The sequence below is a fragment of the Spermophilus citellus genome (assembly GCF_964194105.1).
Source record: "Spermophilus citellus genome assembly, chromosome: 6".
In the NCBI taxonomy this organism is placed as follows: Eukaryota; Metazoa; Chordata; class Mammalia; order Rodentia; family Sciuridae; genus Spermophilus; species Spermophilus citellus.
Window position 1 is genome coordinate 102,017,514 of NC_138187.1, and position 12,089 is coordinate 102,029,602.

Genomic DNA, 12,089 nt, shown 5'->3' on the forward strand with positions numbered 1-12,089 from the left:
TGCCCAAGCCTGGGCGCACCAGACTCTCCCTACTCGGTGCACGCTCCACTGGTAGCAGAGTCAAAGACGCAGTTCCCGCGGGCTCCCAAGCCCCGGGCCAAAACTGTTCCGGGAGTCAGAGTCCCGCTGCCCCTTGTCGCAAGTTTCACTTGTAGCTGGCCTCAGCTCGCGGTCCCCGCAGGTTCCCCGGCCCTGGGCTCAAGCAGCTACGGGAACCAGAACCCAGCCTCTCCGATCCCTGCCACACTCTTCTAGGAGCAGGCTCCACAGAGGTGCCCCAGCCTCAGGCCCCAGCAGCCCCGGGAGCCCGAGCCTGGCCGCTCCAACCTCTCCCAGCTCGGTGTACACTCCGCCAGGGGCAGGGTCAAAGATGCAGTCCCTGCGGGGTCCCTAGCCCCAGGCCAAAACTGTTCCGGGAGTCCGAGCCACGCCACCCCTCAGCGCACAATCCACTTGTAACTGGCCTCAGCCCTGAGTCCCCGAAGGATCCCCCGCCCTGTGCCAAAGCAACCCGGGGAGCTAGAATCTGGCCGCTCAAAGTCCAGCGCCCGCCTTGCCAGGGGTGAGGCCCGAAGAGTATTCTCCTCAGGTTCTCCAATCCCAAGCCTGAGCGATCTGTCTGCGAGACGCAGGCAAATACCAGCCTGGAATCACCTGTTCCGTAGTTGAATGAGCTGAGATCAGCAGAAAACAGGGATGATTGCATCAGCTCTCCAAGATGGCGGCTGCTGTCCTCCTCCGTGTTCCGACCGGTGTTGGGAATCGAACTGGACCGGTTCTCTCCTCTGTCTCAAAACCGGAACTCAGCACTCAGCGCGGCCAGTGCGCCGCTGGCAGGAGCCTCTAGAATCCGCTTCGCTGTAATCCCGCTCTGGTACCTCGCCGCTAACTAGCGCGCGCCCCAGACTCCATCCGCGGGGCGGTCCGCCGACCAGGTACTGCTACCCTCCGTGCGGAGAAATCGCCCGTGACCAAGCCCCTGCAGCCGAATCCCGCGCGCTGGAAATCTGTCCTCTAGATTCTGGAACACCTCAATTTCACTGGAAATTCCCACCAAGGTAACCTTCAGCCGTTTCACCTCGTCTTTCTCTCGCACAGTGACGTGGCGCACTGGGGTGCTGCTCTCTCCTCGCTGCCATCTTCCGGTCTCGGACATGTGTTTTAAGTAGAAAATACACACTAGGTTTTAAAGACCTTCCACATGCATGTGTCACAGAGCTGGAAATAAGCAGTTTATTCACCAAATGTTACTGGGCCTCTCGCGGGCCCTCCCCGCAGGTCCCCGAGGCGGGGGCGACCGGTGGCCCCGCAGAGGAGCGCAGGGCTGGGATTCCCCGCCCTGGAGGAGCAGGAGGAGGAGGAAGAAGAGGAGGAAGAGGGGGAGAGGGGAGGAGAAGGAGGACCAGGGGAGGGAAGAGCTTTGTGTTTGCCTCCCACCCTCCCCTCGCCAGAAGCGCTCTCTGCATTTCTCTTGTTTTGATTGGTACACTGTAGGCTGGAAGGGTCCCTTGCAGGATTGGGAGCCGGAGGACCCTGCAAGGGCCGCTGGGCCATGGCTGCACTTGGCAGAATTGGGCTCAGGCAGTCCTCCCATCTCATCTGAGAACCCTGACCTGGATAGACTCCCACTCCTTTCAGGTGACATAGCAAGCTCCAACGATGAGAACAGTTTGGAAAGAAATGCTGGGCTATCTTGAAAACAGCTTATACTGGGGCATGTAGAAGCAGGGTGGGAACAGAGAGTGGGGTTGTTCCCCTGGGGATCAGGAACTCAGGAGGGAAGTCATTCTAGGGGGAGGAAGTGCCCCCAAGCCTTTACCTTCCCTCACTACTGCCTTCGAGGCACCTCCACTGACCTTACTGATCCTCTGGGCCCCCAGTTGGCTGCGACCTTGCCTCTGTCACTTCATGGTGGCACAGGTTTTCCCACAGCATGGGCACAGGAGGGAGGTCCTCCAGGGTGGGTGTGGGCATCTTGATCCATCCAGTCAGTTGCCTGTCTTTCTGAGGCTGCTCTTGGAGGGGTGGAATGGGGGTCCAGGCACTGTAAACACCCTGTGTGCCAAGTCCCCAGGGGCAGGCACTCCATCTCATCAACCGCCCCAGCCCCAGGGGGCTGTAGGTGGCCCAGGGCCCTTACCCAGGCTTATAGCTGGGCCTTGGGAAAGGAAGAGCTGTCCTGGCAGGCTACATGGCTGGACTGTCACCAGACACCAACAGGAGGCAAGGTCTCCTGCAAGCCTGGCAGCTGGCCTGCCTGTCATTGGAGTGAAGTGCAGCCTCCAACTGGCCGCCTCAGGATGGTAGGGCTTCTTAATCAATTTAAATGAGTCTTGCCACATTTTAATGTCCTCAAAGCAGATAGAGTGCATGTTTCAGAACTGTTTCATGTTTGAGGATGTTTTATTTGGAAAGGTCTCAGCCTGCAGGAAATTACATTTGGAAAGTCTCTCAACTTGGAGTTATAGCTGCAAACATCTCTTGCAGTTTTAAAAATTATGGTAAAAAAGTGTCATTTAAAAGGCAAAGTAAGTTTATGTAGAATGGTGTTTATTTTTGAAGTGTAATTCAAGTTTACAGTATTACTTAATGCCTCTTTACCGAATTTAATAGAGAAAAAAGGCCAGGACACATTTGCGTCCTGAAGAGCCTTTTGCAACTTCATGTTATAATATGACAAGGTTTATTATTTTCCTTAAAGTTGAGCAATTGACTTTTATGGTCCAAATGACGAACCTGTTATTAATAAATGATTGAAGTGCCTGAAGTCACTGAGACAAGAAGTGAATGGGCTTAAGGGTCTGCAGGGGCCAGGGTGTCTGAGAGGCACATAACCTGCGGGTGTCCTGGGGGTCAGCAGGTGGGGGCAGGGTAGAAAGCCCCCTGGCTGCTTGCCTGTCCGCTCCCTGTGCTGGCTTGGACTCACTGTGCCTATGCGGGTGGCTCGTGTGTGCTGTGCTGCTCTGTGTGCCTCTCCAGACTCCTTGTTCCTATCTTCTGGCTGGGCTGCCTCTTCCTGCACCTGCAGCAGCTGGTCCCTCAACACAGGCCAGAGCTCACCCCACTGCCGTTGAGGGTTCTGCCAGCAGAGGGTCCCCAGGAGGTTCAGCCTGCAGAGCCCCTCACTGACATGGGCACGTTCCAAGGCCTTGCGGAGACCCTTGCAACATGGTAACTGTGTTATCTTCCTGAGGCCCCCAGTTCTATAAGCTCCTAATCCCTCAGGGCCTGGATCTTCCTGTCTGTCAGGATGCTGGGAAGCTGCCAGGGTCCTTCTTCAACAAATGCGGGGAGGTCTGCCATCTGCCCTCAGTTCAGGTCTGTCTCTGTCCCCCACACACTTTACACCCCCATTTCTCCTTCCAAGTCTTTCTGAGTACGCAGAGTCTTTTTTAAGCAGGCCTGCTTGAGAAGTGAAATGAAGAAGACGGAGATCCCTGCCTCAGCCGGGCAAGACTGTTGACAGACTCAGTCATTCTCCTGAAGCCTTCCCAATCCCCAAGTGAGACCAGGGTGTCCCTGGTACATGGTGGCGCTGGAGAAGATGAACCCACATGTGCTCCAACGATGAGAAGCACTGTACCTACAGCTGCGCCTGCACGGGGTTGACATGGTCGAGCTAGCACTTGAAAAGCTTTGGGATTCCCCTGACAACACCTAGGCCCAGCCTGGCTGACCTGGGGGCTCCCAGCCCCCGACTTTCCTTCGGCAGCACTCTGAGGTGTGTGGTCTTCATCTTGCCTGTGCTGTGGTGCTGTCCACCTGGCCTGTGCAGTTCCTTGTTTTTCTTTAAGAAAAACACATCAGCATGGGACCCCTGGACTGCTCTGGGTAAAACAGCACAGAAGACCTGCGTGGCAGGACTCTGGCTGACTCTTAGAGTCAGAAATAGACCACCAAGTCTAAACCCTGGGGTGGGGCCCAGGAGGTTGCCTGGCAGTGAGGTGTCCCCTGGCACACAGAAGAGGAAGCCTGGATAGCCCAGCATCCATCTGCATGTGAGGATCCCCCAAAAGCACAGGGCCTCCTGCTGTCTAGAACCCTCCAAGGCAGCTCTGTGGTGACCTATCCATCAGGCACAGGTTGCCTCCACCCATCAGGCGGAACCTGTCCACCACATGGCCATGAGAACTGCACGGCTGCTCCTAGCTACATGTTAAGCTGACACCTCCTCAGACCCTCTGCCTTGACAATTCTGTGGAACTGGCTTGTGCAAACCCTAGTCTGACTATGTACAGTGGCTCTGCCCCTTCTCTTGTCTCTCTCTGCTTGTGCTCTTGCCTCATCTCCTGTACCCTGCAGCCACCTGTCCTTTTCTCAGCCACCTGTCCTTTTCTCATTCTCTCTTTACACATATGTCATTGTGTAAAGTATGATATGGGGAGTACTGTAGATGTTAGGAATAGAGATTGGAAGCAATAAAGGAACTTGTGTTTTGGGCCTCTGACTACAAGGAGACCCACAGCACATGGTGAATGGCCACCGTGGACGGTGTTGTAGCCTGGGAACTCTGTGCCATTCCATGCGTTCTGCCTGTGGAAAGACAGATATGCTTGGTCCATGTTAATGGCACAGCTTGCTCATGACACAGTCATCTCTTGAGGTGCTGGGCTGGGAGCCAAACCCAGAGCTCTGCGTGACACAGCTGTCCTAAGCACCAGGCCTCTGTCCTCGGAGGTCATAAAGTTGTCCTGTTCCCCCAAGACCAGCTGTTCTCAGAATGCCGGTGCTCTCCTGACCCTGCAGAGAAGGAGGCCATGGTCTCTTTCCTCCTTGATGGTCCCCCCTGGGGTGAGGGTGTTCTGCAAGGTTCTCTGGGCCTTTACTTAGAACTCACAGAGCCTTGGCCTTGCTGGGAGGTCAGTTCAGGCCTGAAGGAACATTCTCAGAGACCTGCTTTTCTGGGGTTAGGGACAGGGTCACTGGCCTGCTTCCTGTGCTCAGGGCTGCTGCCAGGGGCTGGAAGAACAGCCTCCCTGTGTGGCCAGGGCCCTGGCTCTTCCTTCCTTTCCTCCAGGTCCTCACGTCTAGAATGAAGGGTTTACAAAGCTGAGGGAACACAGCACACAGGATCACAGCCGCAGGGCAGAGGAGGTCCCGTGCACAGGCATCTGCCTTGTCTGCAGGACCCAGGTGTCTTCTACAGGGGAAAGCCCTGAGCTGCCGCCCACGGTCCTCCTGAGGGCCACAGCCCCAGCCCTGCAGTCATCCTTGGATTCCAGGAAGGGGCAGGGGTGCTGCCACATGTAGGCAGGCCGAGTGTGCCCTTGAGATGCCCTTTATACTTGGACACGGGACTCAAATGCGGACATTATTGGTTTGAGAACATCATCTGCTTACTTGCTTACTTGCTATTTGATAACATAAAATTAACATAAAATTAAATAAAAAGTTCTGCCTTCAAAAAGGTGGAGTTTGATGGGGCAACAGAGCACACACATTAGAAATGACTGCAAAACCCCATAGAGCCTTCCAGGTGCTGTAGTCTGGCAGGCCCTGGATCCCTGTGGAGGAGCCAATGGCCGGCAGTGAGCTCATGCAGGAAGAGGAAAGCCAGGCTGTGTGTGCTGGGGAGAGGGGCAACATGGTCAGGGCCAGGCCAGGTGTTGAGGCTGAGAATACCTCGCTGAGAAGCTTCAACTTCACAGAGCAGCAGGTACCGTCCATGGGTCAGTGGTGTCCTCAGGGCATTCAGAGTCCTTGCCTACTTGCTCTGACTGGTGCTCTGTGTCAAGCTCAAGGACACACTGCAGCTGGGGTCTTTCCATCGCAGTCCCTCTTCACCCTACCCAAGCTCAGCTCTGGCTCAACCTCCTCACATTCTCAGCTCTTAATTCTGCAGGGTCACAGTGAGCTGTGCCATAAACACAGACACCACCTCTTTCTCTCCATACCACCGAAATTTATTAAAGGACAATGAATTCACAGGCAGCACCACTTTCAGCAGCAGCAAATCACTGAATACCTGTGGGTCACCTGGGGTCATAAGTCAGGCAGTGACAGGTTATTTTATTCCAGTCTTAATGTCTAATATCTGTAACACTCAAGTCACTCATCACCCTTCACGTGTGTGTTACAGAAAGGCTGAGAAGAGTTAAGGCGGCTGCAGAGGTACAGGATGCTGAGCCAAGGGCACAGGCAAAGAGGTAAGAGTGCACAGCTTCAGAGTTGCTGTAGAAGGCCAGATAAGTATTCAACAAACCAGTTCTACAGAGCTATCAAAGCAGAGGGTCTTGATAGACAGCAGCTATAGTTTCAGAATGTCAACTGGATTGGATATACATGGCGATCACAGGCAGGAGAAGCTGTGCTGTGCTGAAGCTTGAGGAGAGAGATCTGGAGGTGTGTTGCTGTAGAGATTTTCCTGGGCAAGGCTCATGATGAGTGACCAGATGATGGGGTCTTGGTACTGCCAGGACCAGCCTCATGGGGCTTCTCCTTTCATGGACCTTATGAGAGCAGGTTCTGTCTGCTGAGCTTGATAAGCTCCCGTGTCTGGTGTTCCTGATAAGATTTGGGATTGTCCATGTGTCCTGGTTTACTTTGATAAGTGGGCATGTGTAAATTTGGGCTTATGGTGGTCCTGGAAAAATGAGGTTGTTCACTTGTATAATCAGCCCTTCTATCTTGGCATTTGGACCAAAAAGAGTGATTCAGAGCACACAGAGCCTAGAACTACTGTTCTTATACCATGGAGACAGGGCAGGCACAGCCTGGAAACTGAAGTTCTGTACACCATGGAGTCACTCAGGGCAGGCACAGCATGAGAACTGCTGTCCTAAAAGCCATGAAGTCAGTCAAGTTTATACACAGACTGAGAACTGCAGTTCTATATACCATGGAGTCGTTTCAGTTTAGACACAGCCAGTTTAGACACAGTTCTATATATCATGGACACATTCAGGGCAGGTGTAGCCCGGGAACTGCTGTTCTGTACACCATGGAGTTGCTCAAGGCAGGCACAGTCTGAGAACTGCTTTTCTTTTTTATATATTTATTTGTTAGTTGTAGTTGGACATAATACCTTTATTTCACTTATTTATTTTTATGTGGTGCTGAGGATCGAACCCAGGGTCTTGCATATGCGATGCGAGCGCTCTACTGCTAAGCCACAACCCCAGCCCCCTGAAAACTGCTTTTCTATGCATCACGGTGTCCCGTATGGCAGGAGCAGCACGAGAACTGCTGTTCTATACATCATGAAGTCACTCAGGGCAGGCACAGCCCGAGAGTTGATGTTCTATATACCATGAGGTCACTGAGGGCAGGAACAAACTGAATAGTGTTGTTCTACATACCATGGAGTCACCCAGGGCAGGCACAGCCTGAACACTGTGTTCTGTATGCCATGGAGTCATTCAGGGTAGGTAGAGTGGGAAATTACTCTTCTAGACATCATGGAGTCACCCAGGGCAGACATTGCCTGAGGACTGCTGTTTTAAGAGGATGGGGTAACTCAGGGCAGGTACAGCCTGAAAGCTGCTATTCTAAACACCATGAAGTCACTTAGGGCAGGGGCAGCCTGAAAATTGCTGTTCTACACACCATGGAGTCACTCAGGGGAGGCGCAGCCTGAGGACGGCTGTTCTATACACCATGGAGTCACTCAGAGCAGGCAAAGCCTGAGAACTGCTGTTCTACACACCATGGAGTCACTAGGGCAGGCACAGCCTGAGAACTGCTATTTCATACACCATGGAGTCACTAGGTCAGGCATAGCCTGAGAACTGTTATTCTACACACCATGGAGTCACTCAGGGCAGGCACAGCCTGAGGACTGCTATTCTATACACCATTGAGTCACTAGGGCAGGTGTAGCCTGAGGACTGTTGTTATACATACCACGGAATCACTATGGCAGGAACAGCCTGAGAACTGCTGTTCTACACACCATGGAGTCACTCAGTGCAGGCACAGCCTGAGGACTGCTGTTCTATACACCATGGAATCTCCTAGGGCAGGTGCAGCCAGAGGTCTGCTGTTCTACATACCATGGAGTCACTCAGAGCAGGCAAAGCCTGAGAAATGCTGTTCTATACACCATGGAGTCACTAGGGCAGGCACAGCCTACTCTCCACTCAGTTCATATGGCTATTTCTTGAAAAGTCCAGTAACTCCAGGAAGACTGACATAGCATTGGGTTTTAGAATATAAGGGAATGAAAATATCCCTCTGTTCATTTCAGAATAATCAGGGCAGAATCTGCATGAACCTCAGGTGGTCTTCTTGTCTCCATCCTCTGCCACATCTTGATCATGTGGCACCTGCTGGCTTTGGTTTAAGCATCTGTGAACCAGGACCTCAGCATAGGTCGTTTGCATGGTGAGCCTCCAGGATGACTCTGTCCTCCTTTTTCCAAACATGAAACATTTAAATGTACATAAACACTACACTTAAATTTCAAGCATTTAATTGAGAAAACACCATCTCTTTAACAGGTTGTAGTTTGCAGGACATTTTAACTGCATTTTGACTTTACAAAGCCACAGAAAAGGGTTTGCTCTCCCATTTCTTGTGTGGAGACACAGGATCACTGAAGGAAACGGGGCAAGGGAGGCGAGGCCTGTCTCCTACCTGCTTCTCAGAAAGTGCTCCTCCCGCAGTGGGCATGGAGAAGAGCTGCTGCCAGTGCTAGGACGTCACCTTGTCTGAGCCAGAGACCTCCAACCCCTCTCCCCATGGACTCACCCCCATCCTTGTGACTTCTTCCAGGTGCCTGGACCCAGGAGACAGCCTGGCAGTGGTGGAAGCTGGGAGGGTTGGGCCTGCCGTGACTCTAGCAGCCTGACATGGGCTCTTAGAGCTGGAAGGTTTGGAGGAAGGATGTGGAAGGTGAGGTGGAGCCGCTACTGGGGCCTGCCCACCTGCCTATAGCCCCTGCTGCCTTCTGGGCCTCTGGCACCATTTGCCTATCCCTCCACCCACCCACCAGACCCACCTGGTAGGTGGAACTCCATCAGGGAATCACCCACATTACTCTTCCTGCACAAACTATGTGCTTGGGATGCTGCTGTAGGAGGATTGCAAGTTCAAAGCCAGCCTCAGCAACCATGAGGTGCTAAATAACTCAGTGAAACCCTATCTCTAAATAAAATACAAAATAGGGCTGGGGATGTGGCTCCATGCCCGAGTGCCTGTGAGTACAATCCCTAGTACAACCTCCCCCCACCCAAGAAAAGAAACTATGTGTTTAACTCAAAGTCAGAAGTTGCAAATGTTTGACTCCAACTCCAAGTGGTCTTGCTTCCAGGTGACCCTGCTGTAGGGCCTGACCTTGTCCAGCCCACAGCAACTCTCTTAGTGCCTGAGCACACGTGCACCTCTCCATAGAAATCCTGGGGGTTCTCTGTGTCCAGATTCCAGTGAGACCCTTGGTGTCTCTTGTCTGGGTGGAGCTGGGCAGGTGGGCTGTGCTCAAGCAGAACCACCTAGAACCCGCAGCTAACCCACCTGGCTTTCAGTGACTGTGTGACCTTCGTGGGTCATGCCTCCTCCTCAGAGTTTTGGTAAAGACCACAGAGCAGGAGTGCTAGAGTACTCTGTACCTCCTAAAGCCACGTGCAGATTACAGTGGTCCCCGCAGGAGGCAGTGTTGTCTGTCCCCTGTATAGGCAGCCCTGTCCTGTCTCTTGTATAGTAACTTTCCTCATCTTCCATATTTCAATCCTGCTTCATTTAGGGTGTGCTCCTGGATCATAAGAGCCTGCAGAGGGCTGGCACTTTGTGCAGAAACCAGTTCAGCCTGTGCTGCTCCAGAGACGCTCTGATGACGACCACACATGTGAACCCGTGATGTGGACCATGTAACCCATTGGCCTTTCTGTTCAAGGTTTGTATAATTTTATGTCAAATATACCAAATAACATCAGCAGTTGTAGTTGTCGATTCTTAAGACAACTTGGTCTGAGCCCAGCCTCTTACCAACTTACCTCCATGGAGCATGAAGGAGTTTGGTTTGGTTTTATCTCAATACTTGAACAGCAGCTTTGTTTTTAAGTCATTGATAAGGATTCAAACATCTGGAATGTGTTTGGAGTACAGTCATCTGAGATCTTGTGCCCCTTCCTGTTTCTCATGGAAGACTCCCGTGCAGCCCAGCCGAACTTCATGCCTGGCCATGCTGCCAGGCAGATACCAAGCCTCCTTGGGCCCTGGAATCCTGTCCAGCACAACTCTTTCTAAATGTCCCTTCCTCCAGGTCAGTCTTTGACCTGAGTCTGCTCCTGGGCTCCCAGGCAGTGAGCTCTGGTGTCTTCTGGGGAGGGGAGTGCCCCAGCTGAAGATGCAGTCGTGCCTAGGTGGGCCACCTCAGCTCGAGCCAGCCCTACAGTGACAACTAGGGGCTCGTCCTGACCCCAGCGCTGTAAGCCCACTGTGGACCTGGCCTCTGGCTCCTGCTGACGGTGGTCCTCCTCTGCAGCAGGGAGACTTGCCTTCTGTCCAGGAGCAGGCGGCACCTTCTGGAGCCTGTGAGACCTGTGGCCTCTTGAGTCTGTTTCCCTCACTGCTGCCTTTCAGGGCTCACTTCGTCCATCCCCAGGACCTTTGAACAAATTCTTTGTTCCTTCTGGAACTTTCTCTGCCCCTCCCAGCCCTGTCCTGTCCCCTGTATAGTAATTTTCCTCATCTTCCATATTTTAGTCCTGCTTAATTTAGGGCCGCTCCTGACCTCCCAGGCGTGGCCAGACCTGGACACTGCCTTGTGGTCTTTCACAGCCAGGGGCCCTGCAGCTACCATGTTGACCTTTCAGTGGTGAGGGGCGAGGGGCTTCGAGGCCTGGGCTGCCTTTCAGGTCAGACACATGCTGGGCAGTAACTGCAGCTGTATGAGGAAGACAGACCTGCACTTGCTTCCTAAAGCCAGTTTTGTTTTCCACAAGATTTAAGAGACTAGTGTCTGAAAACTAGTATTGGCCTGTTTGAGGATATACAGTGCATAAAGCTATAATTTTGTGGCACTGGTGACAGAACAGGGGTGGTTGGAAGTACACAGGAGCTGAGCTTTTTATGTTATTGAAGTTAAGCTGGTGTGAATTCACACTGCAGGACGTTAAATGTAATCCCCATGGTAACCACAAAAAATAGCATAGAACAGACACAAATGGAAATGAGAAGGGAATTAAATCCTTTCTGTTACAAATAGTCGGCACCACAGCAGACTATAGTGCAGAGACGAGATGGGAAATCTGCAAGGCAAATAGCAGACGTGACAGAAGTCTGTCCTTCTTATGAGGCTACTTCAAATGTAAATGGATTAAACTCCCCAATCAAGACAAAGATTGACAAGCAGGGTAGAAAGAGCGGAATCAGTGAGGTGCCATCCACAGGAACCTCATTTAGGTCCACAGACAGAAAGTTCAAGGATAGACCAAGATGTTCCCTGAAATGAGAAGAGAGCCGAGAGGATAAGATGGACGTAAAGTCAAACGAAGTGTGAAGCCCAGTGATGTTAAAGAAAATCCCAGGGGAAAGCCAGGACATTGTGTTGAAGCAGTGAGAGGCACAAGAGCCATCGCGTGCCTCTAAAAACACCATCTGGGTGAGTGGGCCGGCCTGGCCGCTGAAGGAGAAGAGCCCCACAGTCACTGTGGGGCTCAGTGCTGCGCTCTGGGTGACCGAAGGAGTAGCCAGGCGAGAAGGCCGAGGATGGGAACAGCACAACACACAGCAGTGCCCCTGGAACCTGCTTCTCTAGCCCTGGGGAACCTTCAGGATCATGTGTGTCAGTCACTCTGAAGTCCCAGAGGACGCCATAGAGAATCTTCTCTGGCCACATTGGGATGTAGTTAAAATCAAGAACAAGAGCAAAATTGGAAAATGCACAAATTCGTTGCAAATAAACAACAGTGTAAATTCCAACAGGTCAAAGAAGAAATGCAATGACATGTGGAGAGATAATCCACATCAGCAGTGATCAGGAGATGCAAACCAGAACCACAGAGAGGTGCCCCATGAACATCTTGCCCCTTAGGATGGCTCCCACACACAGCTGGCCAGAGCCAAGCACTGCCCCTGGCTCCATGCCCACAGGAGTCTATGCTGGACATTGGTTCCAAGTGCAGGTATTGGGCCTTCGAGGGTGGGACCTG